Raw genomic sequence first — 20475 nt, forward strand, 5'->3', positions numbered from 1 at the left:
ATGAATTTGAACACTCTGTTATTCGCATAAAAGGTAAAAGAAAATGCACATCAAAGACTGTTGAAGGCTAAGAGAGTGGGCTAATGGCATCGGGAATGGCTAGGTGGGCTTGCCCATAATGTCCTACAGCTATCACATCACATGGTCTAGTGCAGCCCATTAAGGGGCTATTGTGTAGGGTGAGGTTGGTAGGCAGTAGTGGCTATGAGTTCAGGGGTAACCGGAACGCAGCACAGCCGACGGTTAACCCTATGTCTGCCAGATCTCACTCCACTTAGAGGTAATCTTCCATTCCATTCCTACCTTACTTCACTTAGACGGCACACAGGGGAAAAGGTTTCAATCATCACAGGTATACTTCTTGGTTCCAACACAACTTCTACATTTATTGAGTTCACACAGATCCACATGTCACATTTCCTATATGCTTTCAGGGCACCAGTAATGGTCCCATAGGGGTTACTTTTATGTTTCGCATCCGGCACTTAACACTGCAATTTGGCGGCCAGACGCTTCCCTACCACCCAGGTACCTTCGGGCACCCCAAGGCTCCTCATCCCCCTGACTGGCGTTGCACTCGCAAAGTGAAAATCATCCAAGCTCATAAACCCTTCCATCTCACCCACAGGGACTTGCATGCTGCCTGGAATGGCTTACAGTGATATCACTACTCGGGCTATGCTTATGGCCAGGACCAGACTTACCCTACTCTAGACTGCGCAACTGGCTTTCGGCCACCAGGGGGGTTGTTCAGGTATTAGCTTCAGAGGAACGGTCGACTTCCCGACTGGCTGGACTATACCCCACACTATACTATACCCCACTCAGTTACTCCAGTCGTTAGCTTTCAGGATCCGGCATATTTACAGTCCAAGCCTGGCCCTTAGGGTCCACAAATGTAATGACTATATTGGGGCTTTTTCTGTATCTCTCCTCCCGGGACACTCCTGTCCTTTCTTCCCCGTCTCCCCTTTTTGTTTACCAGTGCTCCTCCCCACTAACCCCTTACTGCCTAACAGCACCAAGGAAGTGGCCGAGCACACCGTAGGCATCTTGTGGCCATTTCTGAGAATACAAATATAATACAACCAAATACAATATTCATACTGTCTGCAGGTCTGGGGTGGGCCTCGCCCAGCACCCCCCCTTACAATTGCATGAAGTATAGAAGTTTGGGGCTAGCCAAGGAGCGCTAATTTATACTTGTACAGTTTATGGAAAGGAGGGCATAGTGCACAGCTCATTCCACCTAAGGATAGAAAAACTGAAAATCACTGGGTGGTGAAGGGGTTGAACACATCAACAGTGCAAATTATTATTATTCCAAGATCTATTGATTAAAATCAACTTTAAAATGAACTTTTAAAATGAACCTCTTTAAGCACTGCAAGTACCACAATAAGCTCACAGCGGGCGGTCATGATATCTGACTGAGGTAAGATAAACCTGGCTCACTCAGTAAGTGGGTGCTTGGAGAAAAACGAAGTATCAACTATAAAACAAAGCTCCGGCACACTCCAAAAAATAGAAGATCGTAATTTTGAAGTATTTTTGTTTTTATTTAACTTGTGCATAGAAAAGTCCAACGTTAGGGTACGCATCTTAAAAGAGAAAGAAGCGTATTGGATACATACACTCAAGACGTTGGAGCCAAGGGGCCTCAATAGGGAATACGAGGTGTTTGTTTAGACTACATACAACTGACATGTATCTTTTTGTGTGTGTTCGTATTTTGGACTACACAGGTTTCTTTAGTAACTAGGGTTTTAGACATCCAATACTTGATTACCCTATGAGCATCTCATTAACATTTTTACAATCTCCTATCTGTGCTCAAATGTCACTTAAATAGTATATGTGTATTTAAATGTTCATAACATGTTTTTCTGTAAACCAACATAGTTCTCTTGCAGGCACTTGTATAAGTATCTACATGCAATCTAGCACTTAGCCCTATAACCTAGTTTGTTTATTTCTCTTATTCTTATTTTTATTTTATTTACTAATTCCTATTTTCTCCCCCTTTCCAGGCTCCACTTGTCACCTGAATAATGTTCCGTTCATCAGGCACTACAGATTGGCATTGTCACCTATGTACACCCATTGCCAGCATCACTACAGGACACTATTGGCTTCAGGTATTATCCCATTGGCACCGCCCATTCACTGCAATTCACCCTGTTGCATCTGGTCTGTCTGCCGTGCGCCGCGCATGCGCCGCACAGTGATGTGCATTGCGCAGGCGCGGCGTGCGTCTCACCGACCAGCACGCTGTGTTCCACTCCCTGGAAACAGGAAGTGTACGCTAACGATCCTCCCACCTTGTCTATTCTATGCATCCGGTCTGTCTGCCGCGCACCGCGCATGCACCGCGCGGTGGCGTGCTCTGCACATGCGCGGTGTGCGTTTCACAGACCGGATCGCTGCGTTCCACTCCCAGGGAATGGGAAGTGGACGCTCCTCACCGCACATATATAAATAGATCTGGCACCTACAGACCTACACTCCCCTCTCATAGATGTCACGCCCTGAACCACCACTGAAGGTATGTACTGGTTAGGGTCTTTCTTCTGACATAGTTCTCACTGCAGTATGCGATTATCTGATGTTGTTGACATGTCCTTATGGATCTATATTTCCAATATGATACACCCTATTACAATAGTACCTGTATGATTGTCTCTTATGCCCAGTCTATGCCTTTGACATTATATATTATCCATATACAGCGGTATTCCTTACTAAGATTGAGAGGCTCCTGGGAATAAATGTCCCTCTATATTTCGTGCAGTCTTCCCCAATAATCACATTGCCTATATGTGCAGTTTAGCTAACTATTAAATTTATCATGGTACTGGCACCTGTGATCATCTCCAGGGGCTTATAACATTTTGCCCAAGAAATATTATTATCTGTATTTCCCATTGGAGTCAATTGTATTTTATTATGATCCCCAGGCTGAACATGTAGTCGCACTTTTTGCATAATCCCATACGATTTCTCTGCAGCCAGAGCACCTTCAACTCACTCAGATCTAAGTAAGTTCACCTGTCACATCACTCTAATGTTGCACTCCTTTTTATGCGTCCTTCATAACATGAATTATTTAATCTATTCCTATAGACTCTTGAGAAGCCTGGGGAGTGGTTAAGACGCTCATACAGCGCTCTCACTTATTTTCCCTTTCCTGGATGTGTATCCTAATTCTTGGCACAAGGTATTGGAATCATACAGGAAGTTATGATCATTTCATTTACATTTACTAATACTAATGATGCAATTACGCATTTTTTGCCTAGATATAAAGAGCCAACTTATCAGTCCCTTGGACCTTTGTGTCCCTATTCTCGATATACAGTATTACAAGGTAGCTATTTATCCTATGCCCTGGGAGCTTCTTGGTTCCAGAACCCCCCAGTGGACCTAGACTGATCTCCCATGTCTTGTTTATGTTGATTTCTTTTTGTTATTTTGTATTCTTACATTATTCTATTTATCTCAGGTATACCACCTTATAAACTACCTTTATCTAATGAAACAACCATTGCCTAGCAAACTTCAATCATTGACTGTGTTTTAGGTGGGTTGAGCTACAGTACCCTCCCCCCTTTTTTCAATGTTGTGTGTCTCTTCCGATGTTGTGTGTCTTTTTCCGTGTTTTTCTTTTGTTCGAAATACATATTGATGTATTGCAATTGGAAACACTATGATATCTCAGTTCTCATATTAAACATGTATTTAATTTGTGACCCCTAATTATGGTACATATAAACATCTCCCTGGATGCATATATTATGTGTAAAATATTGATTGGGTGAACATATCATGTGTGAAATATTGATTGTGTGAACATATCCTTTATGTCCACTGTCTAAAATAATGTTTTCTTTTTCTGTTATCATTATTTATTAGAATGTCCTTGATAAAGACCTGAATTAAGGTTGAAACGTTGGACTTTTCTATGCACAAGTTAAATAAAAACAAAAATACTTCAAAATTACGATCTTCTATTTTTTGGAGTGTGCCGGAGCTTTGTTCTATAGATGATATCTGACTGAGCGCTGTCACTTCATTTGTAGCTGAGCTGGAATTGTTCTTGAACCTCATGTGGATTACTTCGGACCTAGGGGTTTGTGGGGTTAGTAAAGTGGTGAAAGATGGTGGAGTTTTTTTGCATTCTATTTTCAAATAAAGGATTTTTACAAATATTGTAGTAAAGAAAAGAGATATCCTATCCTTACCCTGGACAGGTACTCTCTGTGCCTCTAATTTTACTGTGTGAACCTAACATCTATGTATAGGATAGGATATCTCTTTTCTTTACTACTATATTTGTCTAATACTGCCTTCAGCTCCTCTTAATGGATCTGTGTTCTGTCTGCTCCATGGTGACATCAGCAGTGTAAGACTTGATTTTTATGATATGTCATGTATTTTCTTGCATTTGCTTTGCGTTTTTTGCTCTATGTGCTTGATATTTTTAGGTCACACAAGTGTTTAGGTGTTTAGTGTTTGGGTTGTTATATGCATATATGTTCATTGCTCATATTTATTGTACTTTGGGCATTGGTTTCCTACTGGATCAATTTAGATCCATATTATATCAGCATATTCATTTCTTAGTCCTCTCCATGTGAGCTTGACATGACTAAACTCTTTTTCATTGCTTAAAATTAATGTCTTTTGACATATCTTTTTCCATTCCTATGGACCTTCTAGGGTGATTTGTTAATAATTTTCACTGTTTTTAAATGGTTTTAGATCAAAGTGGAGAAGGAGAAGGGGTTAAACCCGCGCAATCCGCCAGATAAATTCAGAGGAGATGTTGATAATTCAGAACATTCTTTTATTCCATGGGTCTACGCGTTTCAAGGTCTGTGACCTCTTCTTCAGGACCAGTAAATCAACACTACATGTACATACAAATGAAGCTCTTTTATACCTGTGGTAACCACAAAGTACCGCCTCCCGGCACTTTGAAAAAAGTCAGAAGGGAAAGAAAAAAAAAAAAAAAAAAAAAAAATCTGCATGCATGATACAGCGTTTTTCACAGATATCATATACTTTGTAGAATGCTATTATACTGGTCATAAAAACAATTTATATGAGAAATACACATTCATAAATTGGAAAATTATAAAATAAAAAGAAAAGGAAAGAAAAAAAGTCAAAAATCAGGACACGAACTCCAAGAAAGTTGCCCATAAAGTAGCCTTTGATTTTTGTGGTGTACGCCACCAGTAGTTCTCAAAAATCTGTGTATCCCTAAAGTTATGTTCACAAGGTTGTGATATATGCGTACAATTAAATAAAACATATGTTTAATAAATATATTAAAAACATTTCAATATAGAAAAAATGATAAAAGAAAGAGATGAAATAAAATGATAATAAAAATGCATAATTTTCTGTGAACTTTTTATACAGAATAAAAATTCTTTCACCCAGGAGTACAAAGTGATGTGTATATAAATATATGTGAATAAAAATTTATAATATAATGTGTGCTATATTCTTTGTTTGTGTGTTAAAGAGGATGTGATATTTACTTTTTCTTTTTCAAAGAGGATCATAGTATCAACGAGCTTAAGGTTATTAGCGGGCATAAGCGTGGGAAAAAATATATATATGTGTGCGCATGCTCTTGACCCTACCATGAGAACACATAGTACAGCGGTACGGAGTAGATGCCAGAACTGGGACCGTGGGAATAAAAGCTAAGGCGCCTGGGCCAGGGATATAGCTGGTTCAAGGTGGCTGTGTATGCAGTTATTTAAATTCTGAAGAACAACATATAAATTAATAGATAAAAACATAATATAAACAGTTGTTTCTCTAAAAAATATATATATACATAGAGCCTATAAAAAGGGGACAATAATAAAAGGAGTCAGACTGAATAAAAACTCCCAAATGGCACAACAGATCAGTAAAACAGGTCAGTTACTTCATTAAGTCCAGTTGGTTTCAATGTATCCAATCTATAAATCCAAAAAGTCTCTTTTTTATTTAAAACCTCTATTCTATTAGGAGTATCAATAGGGATTTGTTCAATTGGTGTTATAATGATGTCTGCCTTTTTTCCATGTACCAAAGTGCAATGTCGGGACAATCCATGTAAGAGGAACCCTTTCTTGATGTTATGTCTATGGGAATTTAATCTGTTATGTAGGGGCTGTCTAGTCCTTCCTACATATTTTTTACCGCATGCACAATCAATGAGATACACCACGAAATCAGAATGGCATGTGAGATGTCCCTTGATCGTATATTTATCTGGTTCCTCAGCTGTACCAAAAGTCTTTCTTTTGTGTGCAATGGATGTACAGCATAGACAATTTTTGCTGTAGCATTTTGAGACCCCAATAGAGCGTTCCTCTTCTTTAGAATTAATAGGAACTCTCAACCTACTGGGTGCCACAATATTCCTAATAGTCGGGGCTCTCCTGTAAGTGATGCCTGGATGGGATGGAAGAATCTTCTTAAGCACAGGATCACCCAAAAGGATCTCCCAGTGTTTATTAAGGGTCTTCTTAATTAATGCATTATCATGACTAAAAGTGGTAATAAAATTATAACTAAAATCAGAGGGTCCATCACGAGGAGACATTTTATTGGAGGTTATAATCAAATCCTCCTGTCTCAGGTTCTTGGTTTCTTTAAAAGCACGGGTTAAAAGTTTTTTGGGGTAGATCTTTTCATTAAAACGGTCATATAAAACTCCAGCTTGTATCTTAAAATCATCATCTAGTGTACAATTTTTCCTAATTCTCCGATACTGATTAATGGGAATGTTTAGCAGCCATTTATTATAGTGGCCGCTATTAAAATGTATGTACCCGTTTGTGTCTACTTTTTTAAAAAAGGTCTTAGTAAAAATCTTATTTTCCTTGTGTGCAATTGTGAGGTCAAGAAAATCTATTGTATCCTTATTAATAGTAGAGGAGAAAGATAAACCCCAATTATTCTTTTTTATATGAGAAATAAAATTAGACACGTTATCCTCCTTATTGTCCCAAATTATAAATAAGTCATCTATGTATCTTTTATAGAGTATAATGTTGTTCTGATATTCAGATTGTTCAATAAAAACAGATTCAAAAATTCCCATAAATAGATTTGCATAAGTTGGTGCGACTTTACTGCCCATCGCGGTCCCAAGGATCTGATGGTACAGTACATCTAGGAAGGTGAAATAGTTGTTTTTCAGTATAAAACTCATCCCTTCACGGACAAAATTTTTTTTTGTAAGGGGTGCAGCCTGGTATCTTTTTCCACAAAATGTGAGAAGCAAAGTAACCCCAGATCATGGTCTATATTTGAATAGAGAGCAGACACATCCATTGTAATAAAGTGATATGTATCTTTCCAAACAATATCCTTTAACATGGTTATTAAATTAGAAGAATCTCTCAGATAGCTATTTAGTTCTAATACATGAACATGCATAATTTCATCAATATATGCAGCCAAATTTGATGTCAAAGAATCAATTCCTGAAATAATCGGTCGTCCCGGGGGGATTTCAAGATTCTTATGGATCTTGGGGAGGTGGTATAAAAAGGCCATTTTAGGATCCTTAATCATAAGAAATTTCTTTTCAGTGCTATTAAGAATATTATTTACAGTTGCTCTGGTAATTAGATCATTATATGCTATAACCGCAGTGTCATAATTCATTTTACTTGTCTTACAATATTGTGCAGCATTCGATAGGATATTGTGGGCTTCTTTTATATAATCCACCCTGTCCTGTATGACCACACCACCTCCTTTATCAGCTGATCTTATAACTATGTTCATGTTCATTTTTAGGGATTTTAGAGCTATTTTTTCACCCTTACTAAGATTAGATGCAATCCTGGTATTACCCGAATCAAGATGTTTAAAATCTTCTAAAACCATATCGCAAAAGGTTTTTATATGGTGCCCCTTGCTGGCTATAGGGTAAAATTTTGATTTCGCTTTTACATTTGTGTGCAAAAAAACATCTGTATGTATAGTAGTATTATTATCTTTCGAAAGTATATTATTAGGGAGACCGTCAGCAAGTAGGTTGTTCTCAGTTGTTTTGAGATCCTTTTTCTCTATAGCAAAATGTCTCTTTAGTGTCAATTTTCTTACAAAGTTTTGAAAGTCCAGGTATAAGTCAAAATCTTTAGAATGAAAGGTCGGACAAAAGGATAAACCCTTATTTAGGACTGCTGTTTCTTCCTTTGTGAGTATGTGTTTAGAGAGGTTAAAGATATTATTAGTATCCTTTTTTATGTTTTCTTTCCTTTTTTGTTTAGATTTGATTCCTGCCCGGGTTCCTCTAGTACATTTTTTCTTTTTGTTGCTTTTGGCGTTAAAAAATCCATTAAAGCCGTTCGGTTTGAATTTAGGGCTGGCGGTAAAAAAGGGACCAGGGAAGTACTTTTATTGGTGTTATCTATAATAACTGTGTTCATTTCTTGTGTGGTTTTATTTTTTGGGCTGGTTTCATTTTTGGCCACACTATCCATATCTAATTGGGAAGGGGGGAGTTGTAAGAAACTTCCCTCATGTGTAGTTAAATTGAGCAGATCTATGAAATCTCTATCATCCTCAGGTTCATCAAATACTGAAGGTGATTCAAGGTTAGATGGGGCAATCATTGATCTTTTCTTGCGGATCTTATCAATTTGGCTCTTGATCTGAGCAAGTTGCCTTTTGGTCTCTTCTATGTTAATTTTTGGTCTCTGTTTATCAGTGTTATTATTAACATTAACACTTCTGTCATTTTTCTCAGTGTTTTTATCATTTTTGTCACACAACACTCCTCTAGAGTCTAAAATAGGTGTTTTAGTAATGTTAATTGTTTCAGTAATAGTGGAGGGTGCAGAGCCATTTTCTTTGTTAAAGCCCTCACTAGTGCTTCTCCTAGGTTTGTTAAAACCAATATTAGTTTTGTGATACCTACTATTAAAAAAGTTTCTACTCGTACTATTTTTCCTCTTATATTTTTGCCTTTCTGGTGTTCTTGTCTCTCTCTCAGTGTTACAAATACCATTTTTTTCGTTTATTTTATCCTTACGGTCCCTTTGTAATTTTTTGGACTTTCTTATAACCGTATCATGTTCAAGTTGCAATAGTTTCGTATTAATATCTGAATTGATACGCCTATATTCAGGATGTGAATCATAACAGGAGAGATTATTATAAGCCTCTGAAATAGAGGCTGTAGCCTCCTGTGCAATTGTTGATCTTTTTTTATATAAACATTGAAGCATACCTTGCATGCATGTATGTAGGACACCTTCCCATTCCTGTGTGAAGTCCAGATCTTTTGGGAAAGGGGAAAGATGTTTTATCCTAAGTCCTCGGGGGCAAAGCTTCTCATCCATATAAATGGACAAAAATCTTGCATCAAGTCCATAATGTAACTCTTCTTTAAGCAGTTCCTCAAGGTGTAGAAAAAGTTTCTTCATATTGTCTGTCTCTTCCTCAGTAAAAGGAATGGAAATATCCAGATCGTGGTTCACATGGTCTTTTGCTCCAACAGTTTGGAGTATAAGTCTTTCCCTTGTAGTAAGTCTTTGGTTGAAATATTCCATCCTGGTAAAATATCCTCCGCAGCTCCAATAATCCCAGGGAGATGATCAATGTCAAATCCGTAAAATCAATATGGAAACTAGAAAAGAGAAGCGCTGATAGGGTTTTACCAGATTACACATACGGTTTAGCATATATCAAAATACACTCACCGATTCAGGTTGTGAGAGGTCACAACCACCATAGATAGCATCAGATAATGGCGGCTGCAGCGGCCCCACGTGTTTGCAGATCAAAGTGGAGAAGGAGAAGGGGTTAAACCCGCGCAATCCGCCAGATAAATTCAGAGGAGATGTTGATAATTCAGAACATTCTTTTATTCCATGGGTCTACGCGTTTCAAGGTCTGTGACCTCTTCTTCAGGACCAGTAAATCAACACTACATGTACATACAAATGAAGCTCTTTTATACCTGTGGTAACCACAAAGTACCGCCTCCCGGCACTTTGAAAAAAGTCAGAAGGGAAAGAAAAAAAAAAAAAAAATCTGCATGCATGATACAGCGTTTTTCACAGATATCATATACTTTGTAGAATGCTATTATACTGGTCATAAAAACAATTTATATGAGAAATACACATTCATAAATTGGAAAATTATAAAATAAAAAGAAAAGGAAAGAAAAAAAGTCAAAAATCAGGACACGAACTCCAAGAAAGTTGCCCATAAAGTAGCCTTTGATTTTTGTGGTGTACGCCACCAGTAGTTCTCAAAAATCTGTGTATCCCTAAAGTTATGTTCACAAGGTTGTGATATATGCGTACAATTAAATAAAACATATGTTTAATAAATATATTAAAAACATTTCAATATAGAAAAAATGATAAAAGAAAGAGATGAAATAAAATGATAATAAAAATGCATAATTTTCTGTGAACTTTTTATACAGAATAAAAATTCTTTCACCGCGATGGGCAGTAAAGTCGCACCAACTTATGCAAATCTATTTATGGGAATTTTTGAATCTGTTTTTATTGAACAATCTGAATATCAGAACAACATTATACTCTATAAAAGATACATAGATGACTTATTTATAATTTGGGACAATAAGGAGGATAACGTGTCTAATTTTATTTCTCATATAAAAAAGAATAATTGGGGTTTATCTTTCTCCTCTACTATTAATAAGGATACAATAGATTTTCTTGACCTCACAATTGCACACAAGGAAAATAAGATTTTTACTAAGACCTTTTTTAAAAAAGTAGACACAAACGGGTACATACATTTTAATAGCGGCCACTATAATAAATGGCTGCTAAACATTCCCATTAATCAGTATCGGAGAATTAGGAAAAATTGTACACTAGATGATGATTTTAAGATACAAGCTGGAGTTTTATATGACCGTTTTAATGAAAAGATCTACCCCAAAAAACTTTTAACCCGTGCTTTTAAAGAAACCAAGAACCTGAGACAGGAGGATTTGATTATAACCTCCAATAAAATGTCTCCTCGTGATGGACCCTCTGATTTTAGTTATAATTTTATTACCACTTTTAGTCATGATAATGCATTAATTAAGAAGACCCTTAATAAACACTGGGAGATCCTTTTGGGTGATCCTGTGCTTAAGAAGATTCTTCCATCCCATCCAGGCATCACTTACAGGAGAGCCCCGACTATTAGGAATATTGTGGCACCCAGTAGGTTGAGAGTTCCTATTAATTCTAAAGAAGAGGAACGCTCTATTGGGGTCTCAAAATGCTACAGCAAAAATTGTCTATGCTGTACATCCATTGCACACAAAAGAAAGACTTTTGGTACAGCTGAGGAACCAGATAAATATACGATCAAGGGACATCTCACATGCCATTCTGATTTCGTGGTGTATCTCATTGATTGTGCATGCGGTAAAAAATATGTAGGAAGGACTAGACAGCCCCTACATAACAGATTAAATTCCCATAGACATAACATCAAGAAAGGGTTCCTCTTACATGGATTGTCCCGACATTGCACTTTGGTACATGGAAAAAAGGCAGACATCATTATAACACCAATTGAACAAATCCCTATTGATACTCCTAATAGAATAGAGGTTTTAAATAAAAAAGAGACTTTTTGGATTTATAGATTGGATACATTGAAACCAACTGGACTTAATGAAGTAACTGACCTGTTTTACTGATCTGTTGTGCCATTTGGGAGTTTTTATTCAGTCTGACTCCTTTTATTATTGTCCCCTTTTTATAGGCTCTATGTATATATATATTTTTTAGAGAAACAACTGTTTATATTATGTTTTTATATCTATTAATTTATATGTTGCTCTTCAGAATTTAAATAACTGCATACACAGCCACCTTGAACCAGCTATATCCCTGGCCCAGGCGCCTTAGCTTTTATTCCCACGGTCCCAGTTCTGGCATCTACTCCGTACCGCTGTACTATGTGTTCTCATGGTAGGGTCAAGAGCATGCGCACACATATATATATTTTTTCCCACGCTTATGCCCGCTAATAACCTTAAGCTCGTTGATACTATGATCCTCTTTGAAAAAGAAAAAGTAAATATCACATCCTCTTTAACACACAAACAAAGAATATAGCACACATTATATTATAAATTTTTATTCACATATATTTATATACACATCACTTTGTACTCCTGGGTGAAAGAATTTTTATTCTGTATAAAAAGTTCACAGAAAATTATGCATTTTTATTATCATTTTATTTCATCTCTTTCTTTTATCATTTTTTCTATATTGAAATGTTTTTAATATATTTATTAAACATATGTTTTATTTAATTGTACGCATATATCACAACCTTGTGAACATAACTTTAGGGATACACAGATTTTTGAGAACTACTGGTGGCGTACACCACAAAAATCAAAGGCTACTTTATGGGCAACTTTCTTGGAGTTCGTGTCCTGATTTTTGACTTTTTTTCTTTCCTTTTCTTTTTATTTTATAATTTTCCAATTTATGAATGTGTATTTCTCATATAAATTGTTTTTATGACCAGTATAATAGCATTCTACAAAGTATATGATATCTGTGAAAAACGCTGTATCATGCATGCAGATTTTTTTTTTTTTTTTTCTTTCCCTTCTGACTTTTTTCAAAGTGCCGGGAGGCGGTACTTTGTGGTTACCACAGGTATAAAAGAGCTTCATTTGTATGTACATGTAGTGTTGATTTACTGGTCCTGAAGAAGAGGTCACAGACCTTGAAACGCGTAGACCCATGGAATAAAAGAATGTTCTGAATTATCAACATCTCCTCTGAATTTATCTGGCGGATTGCGCGGGTTTAACCCCTTCTCCTTCTCCACTTTGATCTGCAAACACGTGGGGCCGCTGCAGCCGCCATTATCTGATGCTATCTATGGTGGTTGTGACCTCTCACAACCTGAATCGGTGAGTGTATTTTGATATATGCTAAACCGTATGTGTAATCTGGTAAAACCCTATCAGCGCTTCTCTTTTCTAGTTTCCATATTGATTTTACGGATTTGACATTGATCATCTCCCTGGGATTATTGGAGCTGCGGAGGATATTTTACCAGGATGGAATATTTCAACCAAAGACTTACTACAAGGGAAAGACTTATACTCCAAACTGTTGGAACAAAAGACCATGTGAACCACGATCTGGATATTTCCATTCCTTTTACTGAGGAAGAGACAGACAATATGAAGAAACTTTTTCTACACCTTGAGGAACTGCTTAAAGAAGAGTTACATTATGGACTTGATGCAAGATTTTTGTCCATTTATATGGATGAGAAGCTTTGCCCCCGAGGACTTAGGATAAAACATCTTTCCCCTTTCCCAAAAGATCTGGACTTCACACAGGAATGGGAAGGTGTCCTACATACATGCATGCAAGGTATGCTTCAATGTTTATATAAAAAAAGATCAACAATTGCACAGGAGGCTACAGCCTCTATTTCAGAGGCTTATAATAATCTCTCCTGTTATGATTCACATCCTGAATATAGGCGTATCAATTCAGATATTAATACGAAACTATTGCAACTTGAACATGATACGGTTATAAGAAAGTCCAAAAAATTACAAAGGGACCGTAAGGATAAAATAAACGAAAAAAATGGTATTTGTAACACTGAGAGAGAGACAAGAACACCAGAAAGGCAAAAATATAAGAGGAAAAATAGTACGAGTAGAAACTTTTTTAATAGTAGGTATCACAAAACTAATATTGGTTTTAACAAACCTAGGAGAAGCACTAGTGAGGGCTTTAACAAAGAAAATGGCTCTGCACCCTCCACTATTACTGAAACAATTAACATTACTAAAACACCTATTTTAGACTCTAGAGGAGTGTTGTGTGACAAAAATGATAAAAACACTGAGAAAAATGACAGAAGTGTTAATGTTAATAATAACACTGATAAACAGAGACCAAAAATTAACATAGAAGAGACCAAAAGGCAACTTGCTCAGATCAAGAGCCAAATTGATAAGATCCGCAAGAAAAGATCAATGATTGCCCCATCTAACCTTGAATCACCTTCAGTATTTGATGAACCTGAGGATGATAGAGATTTTATAGATCTGCTCAATTTAACTACACATGAGGGAAGTTTCTTACAACTCCCCCCTTCCCAATTAGATATGGATAGTGTGGCCAAAAATGAAACCAGCCCAAAAAATAAAACCACACAAGAAATGAACACAGTTATTATAGATAACACCAATAAAAGTACTTCCCTGGTCCCTTTTTTACCGCCAGCCCTAAATTCAAACCGAACGGCTTTAATGGATTTTTTAACGCCAAAAGCAACAAAAAGAAAAAATGTACTAGAGGAACCCGGGCAGGAATCAAATCTAAACAAAAAAGGAAAGAAAACATAAAAAAGGATACTAATAATATCTTTAACCTCTCTAAACACATACTCACAAAGGAAGAAACAGCAGTCCTAAATAAGGGTTTATCCTTTTGTCCGACCTTTCATTCTAAAGATTTTGACTTATACCTGGACTTTCAAAACTTTGTAAGAAAATTGACACTAAAGAGACATTTTGCTATAGAGAAAAAGGATCTCAAAACAACTGAGAACAACCTACTTGCTGACGGTCTCCCTAATAATATACTTTCGAAAGATAATAATACTACTATACATACAGATGTTTTTTTGCACACAAATGTAAAAGCGAAATCAAAATTTTACCCTATAGCCAGCAAGGGGCACCATATAAAAACCTTTTGCGATATGGTTTTAGAAGATTTTAAACATCTTGATTCGGGTAATACCAGGATTGCATCTAATCTTAGTAAGGGTGAAAAAATAGCTCTAAAATCCCTAAAAATGAACATGAACATAGTTATAAGATCAGCTGATAAAGGAGGTGGTGTGGTCATACAGGACAGGGTGGATTATATAAAAGAAGCCCACAATATCCTATCGAATGCTGCACAATATTGTAAGACAAGTAAAATGAATTATGACACTGCGGTTATAGCATATAATGATCTAATTACCAGAGCAACTGTAAATAATATTCTTAATAGCACTGAAAAGAAATTTCTTATGATTAAGGATCCTAAAATGGCCTTTTTATACCACCTCCCCAAGATCCATAAGAATCTTGAAAACCCCCCGGGACGACCGATTATTTCAGGAATTGATTCTTTGACATCAAATTTGGCTGCATATATTGATGAAATTATGCATGTTCATGTATTAGAACTAAATAGCTATCTGAGAGATTCTTCTAATTTAATAACCATGTTAAAGGATATTGTTTGGAAAGATACATATCACTTTATTACAATGGATGTGTCTGCTCTCTATTCAAATATAGACCATGATCTGGGGTTACTTTGCTTCTCACATTTTGTGGAAAAAGATACCAGGCTGCACCCCTTACAAAAAAATTTTGTCCGTGAAGGGATGAGTTTTATACTGAAAAACAACTATTTCACCTTCCTAGATGTACTGTACCATCAGATCCTTGGGACCGCAATGGGCAGTAAAGTCGCACCAACTTATGCAAATCTATTTATGGGAATTTTTGAATCTGTTTTTATTGAACAATCTGAATATCAGAACAACATTATACTCTATAAAAGATACATAGATGACTTATTTATAATTTGGGACAATAAGGAGGATAACGTGTCTAATTTTATTTCTCATATAAAAAAGAATAATTGGGGTTTATCTTTCTCCTCTACTATTAATAAGGATACAATAGATTTTCTTGACCTCACAATTGCACACAAGGAAAATAAGATTTTTACTAAGACCTTTTTTAAAAAAGTAGACACAAACGGGTACATACATTTTAATAGCGGCCACTATAATAAATGGCTGCTAAACATTCCCATTAATCAGTATCGGAGAATTAGGAAAAATTGTACACTAGATGATGATTTTAAGATACAAGCTGGAGTTTTATATGACCGTTTTAATGAAAAGATCTACCCCAAAAAACTTTTAACCCGTGCTTTTAAAGAAACCAAGAACCTGAGACAGGAGGATTTGATTATAACCTCCAATAAAATGTCTCCTCGTGATGGACCCTCTGATTTTAGTTATAATTTTATTACCACTTTTAGTCATGATAATGCATTAATTAAGAAGACCCTTAATAAACACTGGGAGATCCTTTTGGGTGATCCTGTGCTTAAGAAGATTCTTCCATCCCATCCAGGCATCACTTACAGGAGAGCCCCGACTATTAGGAATATTGTGGCACCCAGTAGGTTGAGAGTTCCTATTAATTCTAAAGAAGAGGAACGCTCTATTGGGGTCTCAAAATGCTACAGCAAAAATTGTCTATGCTGTACATCCATTGCACACAAAAGAAAGACTTTTGGTACAGCTGAGGAACCAGATAAATATACGATCAAGGGACATCTCACATGCCATTCTGATTTCGTGGTGTATCTCATTGATTGTGCATGCGGTAAAAAATATGTAGGAAGGACTAGACAGCCCCTACATAACAGATTAAATTCCCATAGACATAACATCAAGAAAGGGTTCCTCTTACATGGATTGTCCCGACATTGCACTTTGGTACATGGAAAAAAGGCAGACATCATTATAACACCAATTGAACAAATCCCTATTGATACTCCTAATAGAATAAAGGTTTTAAATAAAAAAGAGACTTTTTGGATTGGATACATTGAAACCAACTGGACTTAATGAAGTAACTGACCTGTTTTACTGATCTGTTGTGCCATTTGGGAGTTTTTATTCAGTCGGACTCCTTTTATTATTGTCCCCTTTTTATAGGCTCTATGTATATATATATTTTTTAGAGAAACAACTGTTTATATTATGTTTTTATATCTATTAATTTATATGTTGCTCTTCAGAATTTAAATAACTGCATACACAGCCACCTTGAACCAGCTATATCCCTGGCCCAGGCGCCTTAGCTTTTATTCCCACGGTCCCAGTTCTGGCATCTACTCCGTACCGCTGTACTATGTGTTCTCATGGTAGGGTCAAGAGCATGCGCACACATATATATATTTTTTCCCACGCTTATGCCCGCTAATAACCTTAAGCTCGTTGATACTATGATCCTCTTTGAAAAAGAAAAAGTAAATATCACATCCTCTTTAACACACAAACAAAGAATATAGCACACATTATATTATAAATTTTTATTCACATATATTTATATACACATCACTTTGTACTCCTGGGTGAAAGAATTTTTATTCTGTATAAAAAGTTCACAGAAAATTATGCATTTTTATTATCATTTTATTTCATCTCTTTCTTTTATCATTTTTTCTATATTGAAATGTTTTTAATATATTTATTAAACATATGTTTTATTTAATTGTACGCATATATCACAACCTTGTGAACATAACTTTAGGGATACACAGATTTTTGAGAACTACTGGTGGCGTACACCACAAAAATCAAAGGCTACTTTATGGGCAACTTTCTTGGAGTTCGTGTCCTGATTTTTGACTTTTTTTCTTTCCTTTTCTTTTTATTTTATAATTTTCCAATTTATGAATGTGTATTTCTCATATAAATTGTTTTTATGACCAGTATAATAGCATTCTACAAAGTATATGATATCTGTGAAAAACGCTGTATCATGCATGCAGATTTTTTTTTTTTTTTTTTTTTTTTCTTTCCCTTCTGACTTTTTTCAAAGTGCCGGGAGGCGGTACTTTGTGGTTACCACAGGTATAAAAGAGCTTCATTTGTATGTACATGTAGTGTTGATTTACTGGTCCTGAAGAAGAGGTCACAGACCTTGAAACGCGTAGACCCATGGAATAAAAGAATGTTCTGAATTATCAACATCTCCTCTGAATTTATCTGGCGGATTGCGCGGGTTTAACCCCTTCTCCTTCTCCACTTTGATCTGCAAACACGTGGGGCCGCTGCAGCCGCCATTATCTGATGCTATCTATGGTGGTTGTGACCTCTCACAACCTGAATCGGTGAGTGTATTTTGATATATGCTAAACCGTATGTGTAATCTGGTAAAACCCTATCAGCGCTTCTCTTTTCTAGTTTCCATATTTAAATGGTTTTAGAATGTGGTTGTGTTTTTTCATTACAATAAAAGCTTTTTTGTATAGTTTTGACATAAAAATTGTCTGTGTGGTGATCCTATATATTAGCACTATTAGCACGCTTTCTTTGTTTTTTGAGCTGATCTTATTTTGGGCTATCAGCGATCCCCACTAGGTGTGCCCTCTAACTACTCATTTATTACTATTTGAAAGTAATACAAACACCGAAAAATCCTTTATTTGAAATAAAATACAAAAAAATCCTCTTTCACCACTTTACTAACCCCCAAAACACCCCTGCAGGTCCAACGTAATCCACACGAGGTCCCACAACAATTCCAGCTCTGCTACATCTGAAGCTCATAGTGAGTGCCACAGAACATGACCACTCGCTGTGAGTTTCAGGCAGAGACTGAGAGAGCAAGTAACTTGACCTCAGTGTGCTTCATTAAACTCAGTGACCCCACCTGAAGTGAGGTCACTGAATTTACTGAGGTCATCAGGGGTCAGGTTATCTGCAGTCACAGGTGGAGGACTGTGGGAATCTCCAGCTGTGCCCGCAACTTGCCTGAGTGATGTCACTGCTGATTGTGCAGCTCACTCAGTCTACGCCTGAAGCTCACAGCAGGCAGTCATGTTCTGAGAAGTAGCAGAGCTGGAATCATAGTGGGACCTCGTGTGGATTATGTCAGAGCTGCAGGGGTGGTTTGGCGGGGTTAATAAATTGGTGAAAGAGTGTGTTTTTTGTATTTTATTTCAAATAAATGAACACAAACACTGAAAAAATCCTTTATTTTCACTTACAGATTGGTAATGGGGTGGTCTCATAGACCATCCCTACCTAGGGCTTAGTGGCAGCTGTGAGCTGACATTAACTCATTATTACTCCAATTGCCACTGCACCAGGGAAGAGCCGGGTAAAGATCTGGGACTGTCGCATCTAATGGATGCAGAAATCCTGGGTGGCTGCAGGCTTCTATTTTTAGACTGGGGGGCCCAGTAAGCATGGGTCTCCCCAGCCTGAGAATATCAGCCCCCAGCTCTCGGGCTTTATCATGGCTGGTTATCAAAATTTGGGGGGACCGCATGCCATTTTATTAAATTATTTTTTAAAATATTTTTTTTAAAAAAGTTGTATGCGGTTCTCTTATATTGATAGGTGCACGCCTAGAGGTTGCAGCCTGTAGCTGTTGGTTTTATCTGTACTGGGTATCATAATACGTGGGTGACCCTACATCAATTTTTTTATTGATTTCTTTTTACTCTATGATATAGAGCCACAGGCCACATCTGTGATTGGAAACATCAAACACGCTGTCATTCAGTGCGAGGGCGCATCTGACTGCAACCAAACACAGACGCCAATGGTCAGGGAAAGCAGTGCATATGCAATGAAGGATAATGAGCTGCCCCAGAAGTGAATGAGTGGCCAGGAAGCTGTTACAGCCATGCTGGAGACTAGGTAAGTATGACGCGCTTGCTTAATTCTTAGTTTTTTAATTTTTCCTTTTTTAAATTTCCCGAGTTGCCAGATCTAGACCAATACCCAGAATTCCCCGAAAATTCCAGGCTTGGGTCGGCCATTCAGGTATGTATGAAACCGCGTGGATACGGACTTTTACAGTCCAGGTCCACCCATCAATACCCAAGAACAAAATCAAAAGACCTTGTAGAGATGTTGGTGGAAGCTGGTAAGATTGTGTCATTATCTAAAGTGAAACAAGTACTGTATCAACATGGGCTGAAAGACCACTCTGCCAGGTAGAAACCATTACTCCAAAGGAAACATAAAGAACCAGACTAATGTTTGCAAATGCACACAGTAACAAAAACCTTAATTTTTGGAGACATGTCCTGTGGTCTGACGAAACTAAAATTGAACTGTTTGGCCATAATAACCATTGTTACATTTGGAGAAAAAAGGGAGAAGCTTTGAAACCTAGGAACACCATCCCAACTGTGAAACAATGGGGTAGAGGCATCATGTTTTTGGTTGAATTGCAGCAGGAACGACTGGTGCACTTTACATGATTCACATCATGAGAAAATAGATTATGTGGCAATACTGAAGCAATATCTCCAGACAGGATCCAGGAACTTAAAGCTTGCGCAGAAATGGGTCTTCAAAATGGATAATGGCCTGAAGCATACTGCCAAGCTGGTTTCAAAGGGGCTTAAGGATAACAAAGTCAATGTTTTGGCGTGGCCATCACAAAGCCCTGAACTCAGTACTATTGAAAATTTATGAGAAAGCTCAAAAGGCAGGTGCAAGCAAGACGACCTACAAACATGGCTCAGTTAAACCAGTTCTGTCAGGAGGAATAGGTCCAAATTCCTACCAACTATTGGGAGAAGCTTGTGGTAGGATATCCAAAACATTTGACCCAAGTCATACAGTTTAAGGACAATGGTTCCAAAT

The 20475-nt window shown here is 37.0% G+C and overlaps 1 protein-coding gene across 2 annotated transcripts in view; it reads right to left on the reverse strand.

Annotated features, from left to right (window-relative positions):
• CHRNA7 (cholinergic receptor nicotinic alpha 7 subunit) overlaps nt 1–20475 on the reverse strand; it is a 351587-nt gene that overhangs the window by 25125 nt on the left and 305987 nt on the right. The window lies entirely within an intron of this gene.

This window comes from Anomaloglossus baeobatrachus, chromosome 4 (assembly GCF_048569485.1).
Source record: "Anomaloglossus baeobatrachus isolate aAnoBae1 chromosome 4, aAnoBae1.hap1, whole genome shotgun sequence".
In the NCBI taxonomy this organism is placed as follows: Eukaryota; Metazoa; Chordata; class Amphibia; order Anura; family Aromobatidae; genus Anomaloglossus; species Anomaloglossus baeobatrachus.